Raw genomic sequence first — 11,471 nt, forward strand, 5'->3', positions numbered from 1 at the left:
TATTGTTGGGACAGTTGAATCCCACTACACTTCAATTTACTTTATTTAAAATTACTCTTCCAGCAATTCAGATTGCAAATGACTACTTTTAGGCTTAAACAAATTCCCAAATCCCTAAATCTATATAGGTGATAGATGAAATTAAAAATTTTTACCTTGAAACCAACATATCTATTGCCTCTAACCTAACTCTGATCCATTAAAATGATTTAAGTTTTGTTTGTTTTAAGGAAAGTACCATAGCTAAAGTCAGGCCCCACTAATATCCCCAATAAGAATCAAAAGACACAAGATATGAGGGACTCAGAAAGCAATAAGGCATATTAAAAAATAGCAAAATGACAGAATTTCCTCCTTATCAATAATTATCTGAAATGTAAATAAATTAAACTCTCCAATCTAAAGGCAGAGATTAGCAAAATGGATAAAAAAATGAAAAATTTTAAAATTTTAAAAGCCATGATGCAATATGCTCTCCACAACACTCACTTTAGAAACAAATACACTGAAACTGAAGGGATGGAAAAATATATTCCTTGCAAACAGTAATCAAAAGAAAGCAGAGGTGGCTATACTAATATCAGACAAAATGGACTTTAGATCTAAAAAATGTTTTAAGAGACAAAGGATATGTTAATAAAAGGTTCAAGAGAGCAAGAAAATGTAATAAGTATAAATGGCAAGCACCTAATAACAGACCATCAAAATACTTGAAGCAAAAACTGACAGAATTAAAGGGAGAAACAGACAATTCTACAATACTACTTGGATGCTTCAGTACCCCATTCTCAATAACGATGGAACAACCAGAAAGAAGATAAGAAACAGAGGACTTGGAGAAACTAAGATGGCGGCATAGATAAACACCGGGAAATAGTCGCCCCACACAACAATTGAAAATTAGCCCAAAGGACGGAGCAAACATCGTCCAAAACAACAGGAAGGCTGGCTGAGTGTAATTTCTACAACTAGAAGAAAAGAAAAGCACGCTGAGAGCCAGAGGAGCTGCGGAGGCTGAGTGCAGAGGTACGGCGGCGGCTCCCGCGCGCGCGGAAAGGGGGTGGCACCTGAGGACGCGGCTGTCTTTTTGAATCACAAGCTCCCGACTGCTCTGATCTCCGGTTCCGGGAAGTCTCTGGGGACCCAGGTCTCATACGGGGAGAGGCTGCTCTCTCAGGCGGCAGCGGGCGAACTTGGGGGCAGATTTCCCTCGGAGGTGCTTGCAGCCGTTGCCGGGACACTGAGACGCGCGACTCCGGGCGCGGAGAATCAGCCATTGCTTCTTTCTACGCCCTTTGACTCCCTGAGACCCTGCCCCACCCGGGCTGCGGCAGAGGCTTTTGCATGTGAATGCCCCGGCCCTTTGCAACCTGATAATTACCTAACTGCAGCCGGGCCAGCCAGACCCGGAACTTCCAAGAGAAGGCCCAAGGCCCCGCAGCGGCTTGCATTGCTTCACAGCTGAGCCTCTTCGTGGTTCCTGCTCTGTGGCCTCAGGCAGGGGCTGAATTAGCACCTCCTTAGATCCAGGAGCCACTGTACCCAGTGGTCAGAGGGGGACCATTCTCCCACTTCAGACACAGCTGCTTCCCACAGCCAATTGGCCTGGAGGTCAATTCCTCCCAGTGATCCTACAACAACCAAGGCACCAAGAGTGCACCAAGAGTGTCCACCCCAGGTAACTGGGGAGGCTGAGCCACTGGGCCCTACAGGACACCTGGCGCGCAGGCCACTCTATCAACACAGGGAAGCAGCCAAAATGCGGAGACAAAGAAACAGGTCACAATTGGCAAAAACGGAGGAGGCCAGACGACTGGATATAGAGTTCAAGGCCACGTTTATAAGGTTTGTCAAGAATTTTATGGAAACCGCCGATAAATTTAATGAATCCCTCAAGGAGTATGGTGAGACCATGGAGGTCATGAAAAAGGACCAATTAGAAATTATGCATACACTGACTGAAATAAAGAATACTTTACAGAGCTCCAACAGCAGACAAGAGGATCCCAAGAATCAAGTCAAAGATTTGAAATGCAAAGAAACAAAAAATACCCAACCGAAAAAGAAAAAAGAAAAGAGATTCAAAAAATATGAAGATAGTGTAAGGAACCTCTGGGACAACTTCAAGCGTACCAACATCAGAATTATAGGGGTACCAGAAGGAGAGAGAGGGCAAGATATTGAAAACCTTTTTGAAGAAATAATGACAGAAAACTTCCCCCACCTGGTGAAAGAAATGGACTTACAAGTCCAGGAAGCGCAGAGAACCCCAAACAAAAGGAATCCAAAGAGGACCACACCAAGACACATCATAATTAAAATGCCAAGAGCAAAAGATAAAGAGAGAATCTTAAAAGCAGCAAGAGAAAGACAGTCAGTTACCTACAAGGGAGTACCCATCCGACTGTCAGCTGATTTCTCAACAGAAACCATGCAGGCCAGAAGAGAGTGGCAAGAAATATTCAAAGAGATGAATAGCAAGAACCTACAACCAAGATTACTTTATCCAGCAAAGCTATCATTCAGAATGGAAGGTCAGATAAAGAGCTTCACGGATAAGAAAAAGCTAAAGGAGTTCATCACCACCAAACCAGCATTATATGAAATGCTGAAAGGTATTCTTTAAGAAGATGAAGAAGAAAAAGGAACTCTTACCATTTGCCACAGCATGGATGGAACTGGAGAGCGGATAAATACCACAAGATCTCACTTATTTGTGGAATATAATGAACAACATAAACTGATGAACAAGGACTGATCCAGAGACGGAGAGGCATTGATTGGACTGTCGGGCCTTGGAGGGAAGGTAGGGGAGGGTGGGGGCAAGGGGGAAAGATCAACCAAAGGACTTATATGCAAGCATATAGGCCTAACCAATGGACACGGACAACGGGGGGGTGAGGGGGTGAGCGGGGAGAGGGGGGGTAGAGGGTACACATATGTAATATCTTAATCAATAAAAAATATTTAAAAAAAAAAAGAAACAGAGGACTTAAACAACACAATAAACCAAATAGACATACAGAGCACACGCTACCTAACAACAGAACGCACATTCTTCTCAAGTGCACATGGGACAGTCTAGGACACATTATAGGTCAGGCCACAGATTAAGTCTCAATAGTATTATTTTTTAAAATAGATATACAAAGTAAGATATACAAAGTACCTTCTCCAACCACAACAGGATAAATTAAGAAAGCAGTAAGAGAAGGAAAACTGGACAATCCACAAATTTGTGGAAATTAAATAACACACTCTTAAACAACCAATGGGGCAAAGTAGAAATCTCAAGGGAAATTAGAAATACTTAAGAGACAGATGAAAATAAAAAACACAACATACCAAAATTTACACGATGCGGAAAAGTAGTGCTCATCAGGAAATTTATAGCTATAAACAACTTTAAAAAGAAGGAAGCTCTCAAATAAACAACCTAACTTTACAACTTAAGGAACTAGAAAAAGGAGAACTAAACCCAAAGCCAATAGAAGAAAGAAAATTTAAAAAAAAAAAATAATATGTCAGAGATAAATAAAATAGAGAATAGGAAAAAGCATTGAAACCAAAAATTGGTTCTCTGAAAACATTAACAAGATTGATAATGCATTAACTAAGAAAAGAGAGAAGACTCAAAAGCTCTTTAGGGTGCTCAATAATTTTTTAAGAGTGTAAGAGGGTCCTGAGACTAAGAGTTTTAAAACTGATTTAAAGAACACTGTATTACAATCCAAGATTCTATCAGATCCCTGCAAACCAAGAACAAATACATAAAATCATTAAATTTGGGGGAAAAAAAAAACTTTTTAGTGTTTGAGCTTTGACCTATGAACCAGGAGGTCATGGTTCGATTCCCAGTCAGGACACAAGCCCGGGTTGCAGACTCAATCCCCAGTGTGGGGCATTCAGGAGGCAGCCCATCAGTGATTCTCTCTCAATACTGATGTTTCTATCTCTCTAGCCCTCTCCCTTCCTCTCTGAAATCAATAAAAATATTTCTTAAAACTTGCCTAAGGCCAAAACCGATTTGGCTCAGTGGATAGAGCGTCGGCCTTCGGACTGAAAGGTCCCAGGTTCGATTCCGGTCAAGGGCATGTACCTGAGTTTCGGGCACATCCCCAGTGGGGGGTGTGCAGGAGGCAGCTGATCGATGTTTCTCTCTCATCAATGTTTCTGGCTCTCTGTCTCTCTCCCTTCCTCTCTGTAAAAAATCAATAAAATATATTAAAAAAAAAAAAAACTTTCCTAAGAATATTACATGAAAGCTAAAAAGGAACACGATACCAAATCAAAACTAACCTCACTCTCTGTAATATTAATAGCAAAAAAAAAAGACATAAACAATTTTTAGAAGAAAAGTGATTTGGGTATGTTGGAAATACCATGCAATATATTGATCAGATAAACATAGTTTGGTACATAATATTTTTCACCGTAGCACATGACAGTCAAATAAGCACAATCACATACTCAAAAACAGGTGATTAAAATAGCAGCCACCACCACCACGAGGGAGACACTCCAAGGTTCTGTCAGGAGGACCAACAGGGATACTTGAGCAGCTCCACAGCAGCATCTCAAGACACCCCGCTCAGGGTCCAGCTGCTCTATTTAAAACCAAATGACACGCTCCCACGGCAGGACAGTGAGACTAAGCTCTCAATGAGCCCCCAAAAAGCGAATGGGTCTTAGTGGAATTAATCTGCGCTAATAATGTTCCATCGGCCCAAAGTCCTTCTTCAGCTTACCCGTTCCCTTCAACGGCTGAAGAAAAGCAGCAGCAGCAATAATATTTACTGAGCACTTGTTAGGTGCCAGGCTGAGCACTTCAGGTGGATTGGCTCTTTTCATGTTTAATATCATCCTAAGGGTGTCACCACTATTATCCCATTTTTGAAGCTGAGAAAATTGAAGCACAAAGAGGATAAATAACTTGCTTCTAAAGCAAAGCCAGGATTCAAACCCAGCCAGTCTGGCTCTGAGGCCCAACCCCTTAGTCACTACACTATAGGTCAGTGATGGCGAACCTATGACACGCGAACTCATTTTTTTGGTTGATTTTTCTTTGTTAAATGGCATTTAAATATATAAAATAAATATCAAAAATATAAGTCTTTGTTTTACTATGGTTGCAAATATCAAAAAATTTCTATATGTGACACGGCACCAGAGTTAAGTTAGGGTTTTTCAAAATGCTGACACGCCGAGCTCAGAAGGTTCGCCATCACTGCTATAGGTTAAAGGCAGTGTAACTAACAGAAATGTAATAGTCAGTGTAATATAGTGTAATATATAGTGTAATATATAGTGTAATATAGTGTAATATAGTGTAATAGTCAGTGCCCACTCTACCAACTGTCTACAGGATGCTCCCAACTTGCAGAGAACCCTCTAAGGGGTTCATTTATTAGAACTGATGCTCAACTTCCAAGCACTGAGAGACTTCAAGCAAGAAGAGCAGATTTTGGATGGTGAATACTGTAAAATACAATACTGTAACAGCGGTTCTCAAACTGTGGGTCGCGACCCCTTTGGCGGTCAAACGACCCTTTCACAGGGGTCGCCTAAGACCATCCTGCATATCAGATATTTACATTACGATTCATAACAGTAGCAACATTACAGTTATGAAGTAGCAACGAAAATCATCTTATGGTTGGGTCACAACATGAGGAGCTGTATTTAAAGGGCCAGAAGGTTGAGAACCACTGCCAGTGTAAACTAATCTAGACCTCTACTACCTCTGAAACCATTATACAGGATTCTAGTTAGACTATTCTAAAGAGAATAATGCCTTGACTCAAGGCAATAAAAATTTCTTCTTCAAAAGCTTAAACTACATTAAAACATTTAAATGCTTTGCAGAGTTGGCTAATTACAAGGGTAGCTCTCAGTCTACCCCCTTCACTTCAGGGTTCAGAGTGAGACTGCAGTTCTAACTATGTATCGAAGCAATTCAAGGCAGAGTTCTAAAGCCATTAAAAATGAACTTAAAACTTCATTGTAAAGCTTAAGAAAAGTGGAATGGGAAACTAACAAATCTGCTTAAGGGTGAGAAATAAGGAGTGGATAAGAAACTGGTAACTATCTCACAGTAATTACACAGGACATCCATACAGATCTTGCAGAGTTTTAACTTTTGGCACACGTTTTAAAATATGTACCATTTAAAGCTCCTTAAATAAACGACTACTTTTTTGGTCTACTAAACTGAAAACATTCCACGATACAATTACAAAAATAACTTTCTGGTTTTCTAAGGGAAAAGGACAATTTAGGAAGAGGAATGCAGAAGTTAAAGAAAGTGATAACTCGATTTACATACAGACTACAACATGGGCACAAAAGATAAGTTAAAATGAGTGATCAAGAGGACTGTTGAAGTCCTATCTAACTACAAATTGTCATGCAGTGCAAACACTGCTGCAATTCTGAATACCTGAAGGAAAAAACATCCACCCAGAATTAAAATCGCCAAAGAAAATGTCCCCTAAGCGTTAAAACGTATTAGCTAATCAGCAGTGCTAAGACCTTCAGACACTTGAGCAAGCTACTAGTATCTGAAAAGGAAAAAATGGGCTTGCAGTTACCAACATTCACATCGAGCAGACGAAGATGTATCAAAACTCCATTCTACAATGGGCAATGCCCAGGAAAGGAAACCAACGGATTCAACGCTGCACTGGTCCTAATAGGCTTAGAGGACACGGGGAAGGGGGAACAAGCAAGCCGCCTAGCGTAGGGATTGCAGGAGTCCTTGAACTGAATACTTGCAATTAAGAACCCGCAACTCAGGAAGGAAGGCTGTGGGGAACTCTGCAGTGTCATCTAGGGCGATCTGATTGAGGTTCAGAGCAAACACACAGGGCGACAAGTTGTAAATAGAGAACACACTTCAGGCCAAAACACCCATTGCGGGGAAGCAAACCTAGCCATCGCAGGTGCCACACCCCACCCACCTCACCTCGCAGCTCCGCACACCTCCGAGCAGAGGGCTGGCTGGGTACCCGAGTGGATGGAGAAGCAGGGCGCGCACCCCCACCCCCCCCACCCCACCCCCGGCCCGCCGCCCCTCTGGGCTCTGCTCTATGCCGCGGCGAGCGGAGAAAGGGCAGGGCACGGGGTCGCCTCTACCCCGAGACTGCGCCGAGGACCCTCCGCGGGGATGGGGATAGGGATGGGGGAGAGAGGGCGATCAGATGTTCGCGGGTGGGAGCGGGAGAGAGCGTTTTCCATTAACAGCCAAACCTCCAGCCCATCAGGGATTTCCCTCAAGAGCCGCTCCACCACCACCCCAAAGAAACGCGTTACACAACCTGTCAGGTGAGGGTCCCAGGGCGCAGGCGGCGGCGGGCCCGGACTCGCTCTCCTCCCGCTTCTCCCGCCCCCAGGACGCCGCGGCCCGGGGAGGGCAGAGGGGCACCGAGGGTCGGCCGGCCGGACGCGCGGACGGCGGCGGGGCGCTCACCGTGGGCTTAGGAGGGGGAGCTGGCAGGGAGTGGGCCGAGCCGCACCCCCTGGCTCGGCGCAGGCAGGGCCGGCGGCTGCTCGCTGGACGCACCGCGGATCCCTCGCCGCCCGCCGCCGGGTGTTTTCATAGAAACCCGGCTGGCAGGCGCGGCAGAGGCGGCAGCAGCGGCGGCGGAGGAACCTTCCCGCATCCCGGGCAACGTCAGCGCGGCGCCCCGCCCACCGCGCGCACGGGCCAGCTGGGCAGCGCGCGGAGCGGGGGAGCGGGCGGCGGGGTGCGCACGGGGGAGAGGGCGGCGCAGGCGCGGGAGTGGGGTGGGGAGCGCGCGCGGGCCAGGCGGGAGCGCGCGCGCCGGCGTGGGAGGGGTGGGGCGGGCAGGCTGGGCCCAGAGGCTGGAGGGGTGCCGTGCACGCACCTTCGGCCCCGGCAGCTGCCGCCCAACCGGACCAGACGGGTTGCCCGGCCACTGTCCACAAATCACCTTCCTGGAGGCTCCCAACTAGAGCCCCCGCCTTTTCCCGGCACTAGTCCGGCGCCCACCCCGCTACCATCCATCTCCCCACGCCCCCTCCCTTAAGAGGCTTTTGGTCACACCAGACAAGCGCTTCTTACCTCACCCCACGTGACACCGGGTCACATTAGATTAGTCCCTGAGGGCCATGGTGACGCTTAGCCCTTTGCTGACCTCAAGGAGAATCCATAATGAGAAGCTAGAAGACATGCAGTTTCCCCAGCTGGGCTCCCAGAACACCACGAAATTGCACCTGGTGGCCAAACCTCAAGTCAATTACATGCCTATTGCAGCAGCGAACAAAACAGCATGCTGACATGTTTGGGCTACTAGCATTTTGTATCGTGCCTACATATAGTCACGAAAATGGCAATGCTAAATTGGCTACGGAAAGCAAAGACGGAATTTTTATCTGAGCCAAAGTAGTGTTCCAGACAGATTAAACACTGATACACCCCCTTCTGTTTTGACTGTATTTTTAATAAATACACTTTTTTTTTTTTTTCAAGAGCATGGGTCATGTCTGCTGCTGTTTATAGTAGCTGGTAAGGAATGTAACATGATTACAACCAGTTAGGGCAGCGATTTTCAATCCGCGTGCAGCAAGAATTTTTACAACATGCAATACCTGACTAGTCAGGACCGCGGACCTCTTTTCCCTTCCATTGTCAAAAAAATAACAGCAGCCAACAAAACAACAGCTGTCAGTGTGAATGAATCAAAATTATGCCTATTTTTGTCAGATCGGCAAAAAGTATGTAAGATTTTTTGGTGTGCTGCAGAATTTTAGTTTAGTTTATGTGTGCCATGAGATGAAAAAGGTTGAAAATCGCTGAAATAGAGAAATAAATTGAGAACTGTGAGGTCCTTGTTTTGTTTTCTTACCTTCATGTTTAAATGAGATTGAACAGGTGTAAAAGAGGTTCAAAAAGTAGCCCTGGCCCCTGGTCTTAGCCCTGGCCTGTAGTTAGAGCCTAGGTCCTCCCACAGAAGGGTCTCAGGTTTGATCCCTAGTTAAGGGCACAAACCTGGGTTGTAGGATTTGATGCCGGTGTGGAGGGGCGCCTGTGGGAGGCAACAGATTTCTCTCTCCCTCTTTCCACCCCTCTTCCTCCACTCTCTCTAAAAAAATCAATGGGAAAAAATATGCTCCGGTGAGGATTAGCAAATAAAACAAAAAAACTGATCCAAGGTGAACCAGGCGAGTTTCTTGCAGCTTACCCTCGGCAGATGTCTTTACTGGGATAAACAAGAGTCTACCGTTTTATAAATGCCATAGTTTCTCCCACCTTGAGCACCAAAAAGTAGATTATGGTATTTTTAATCATTTTAAAACAAATGCTACCCCAGACCACCCAGTCTGAGAACACCTAATTATCTAAGAATATTTAACATTTTACAGAAATTAAATATATATAATATTATGAAACTTTATTCAAACAGCATTTTCCTAAATGTATCAACCAGTAATATTGAAGGATATAAATATAAATGCAAATGCTTGTGTTTGTAGATTTTGAATTCCACTTTAGCAAAGCATCGTTAGTGTGGTTTGATGGCCAGAACACAGACCCCAGAGATGAACACACACAGCTAGGTAAAAAGCAGATCCCATCCCTGTTGGTCACTCTTTTCCACTATTTTAAACAGCTTCCTCAACACACCTTATTATAATATATAAAACTAAACATAAATACTTGTGTGATGTAGATCAGAGTCTAACCTTATAATGATATTCACTTAACTAGGACTCCTCACAAAAGTCCAGCCTTGTAGGTATTCAATAAACATTGTATTAGTTTAACTTAGGACTCACTTGTCAGGGAAGAGAAAGATGAGCACTGGAGCCCAGCCAGCTATTTCTTTTTTTCTCTCGCTGATTTCCTCACTTCCATGCCTTTAACAGAGTAATATACAAAATCCAACAAACTTTATAACAAAACTCTATAACCGTCAGGTTTAGAACTCAAAAGTCTACAGCCATTTCCATCTGGAACCATAAATGTTCGGAGCACAAGCTTGATCGCGAACTTTCTGAAATATGGCCAGTCCTCCGGAGTTGCAGGATTGTTGTAACTATTCAATACTGGTCAACAATTGCCAATTTATTCCGCCCCTCCTCATGTGCTAGACACACTGCTCCTGATATCTTCTGAGGAGTTAAACAAATGATAGCACTCAAGAAAATACCTAACAGCTGTCCTGTGTCAAACGAACAGCTTTATGACAAATAGACCATGGAGCAGAAGTGCAGTAAGAACAATGTGAGCTAAACCTCCATGAATGTGGCAAGGCTGGGAAATGGAGGGACACAGCCCCAGCGTTTCACACAATGGAGTCATTCTGGGGGCAAAAGCTTTTACAGAGACAAATGGTGTCCAGCAGTCATGCGGTAGACTGTGAATGACGCATGATTCAGGGCCAGCAAAGTGGAGTTTAAAGAACCATATCTGTAAACCACTACGCCCTCACTTTCTGTATTTCTGAAATGGGACTTAAATATTCCTGCCAAATCTAAAATTGTAACATTTGGAATATCCTTTGATCCACTTACAGGAATTCATCCCAAAGAAAGAACCAGGAAAATATGCAGAGATTTACCTGTAAGGGTTTTTATCCCGAGCAGTATTATAAACTAACTTTAACGTTCAACAGAAGGCACTTGGTTAAACACATTATTGTACATTCATAATATAGATCGCTAGGAAGCCATAACAAATGGCGGGGCAAAGCAGGTGTTCTTAACCAGGGGTCCAAGGGGTTTAATTCATGAACAGATGTGGATTTATCTTGAGGCTAATGAAGTGAGGAGCTAAACTTAGCCCCTTATTTAGGCAGGCTTCTGTGAGTACTAAATTGCTGAGTGTTAAAGAACTTTCCAGATGCTAAAGGGGAGCCAGATTGCAATCAGGAAGCTTTTCTACATAAGTATTTCTGGTAAATACATTACCTTACATGGCAAGGAGACTTTGCAGATTTGATTAAATTAAGCACCTTGGAAATAGGAACACTACTCTGGATTATTTGGGTTATTTTGATTTATCTGAAGCCAATCTAATCACATGAGACCTTAAAAACAGAGAGGCTGGCCTGGCCGGGTGGTTCAGTTGGTTGGAGTGTTGTCCCATGCCTATCCTCAGGTGCTATGATAAGAACCACTCAAATGGCATTACATTGTGCTCACAAGTTTCAAAACTCCTCTTTAAAAAAAAAAGTTATGTGTATATGGGTGAATAGATGTGTTTGTATAAAGAGCTAAAATATACACCATAAGTAAGAGTGACTGTCTTTAGATGGTGAATAAACTGATGTTCATTTTCTTATTTTTGCTTTTGTCGTTTCCTAAATTTTTATTAGAGACATCAAGGTCATTTTCGTAATTAGAAGAGGAGCCATTTTATTATTATTATTTTTTAATCCTCACCCAAGGATATGTTTGTATTGATTTTAGAGAGAAAAGGAGGGAAGAAAGGGAGAGGGACAGAGAGA

General features: G+C 43.8%; 1 protein-coding gene across 1 annotated transcript in view; it reads right to left on the reverse strand.

The window, feature by feature from the left end:
* Positions 1 to 7,687, reverse strand: part of AGTPBP1 (ATP/GTP binding carboxypeptidase 1) — a 111,610-nt gene extending 103,923 nt beyond the window's left edge. The window contains exon 1 of the mRNA XM_081103329.1: positions 7,469 to 7,687. The gene's annotated coding sequence lies outside the window, so the exon portion shown is untranslated. The remainder of the gene's footprint in view (positions 1 to 7,468) is intronic.
* Between the last annotated feature and the right edge of the window lie 3,784 nt (positions 7,688 to 11,471).

The sequence above is a fragment of the Myotis nattereri genome (genome assembly GCF_964212035.1).
Source record: "Myotis nattereri genome assembly, chromosome: 12".
In the NCBI taxonomy this organism is placed as follows: domain Eukaryota; kingdom Metazoa; phylum Chordata; class Mammalia; order Chiroptera; family Vespertilionidae; genus Myotis; species Myotis nattereri.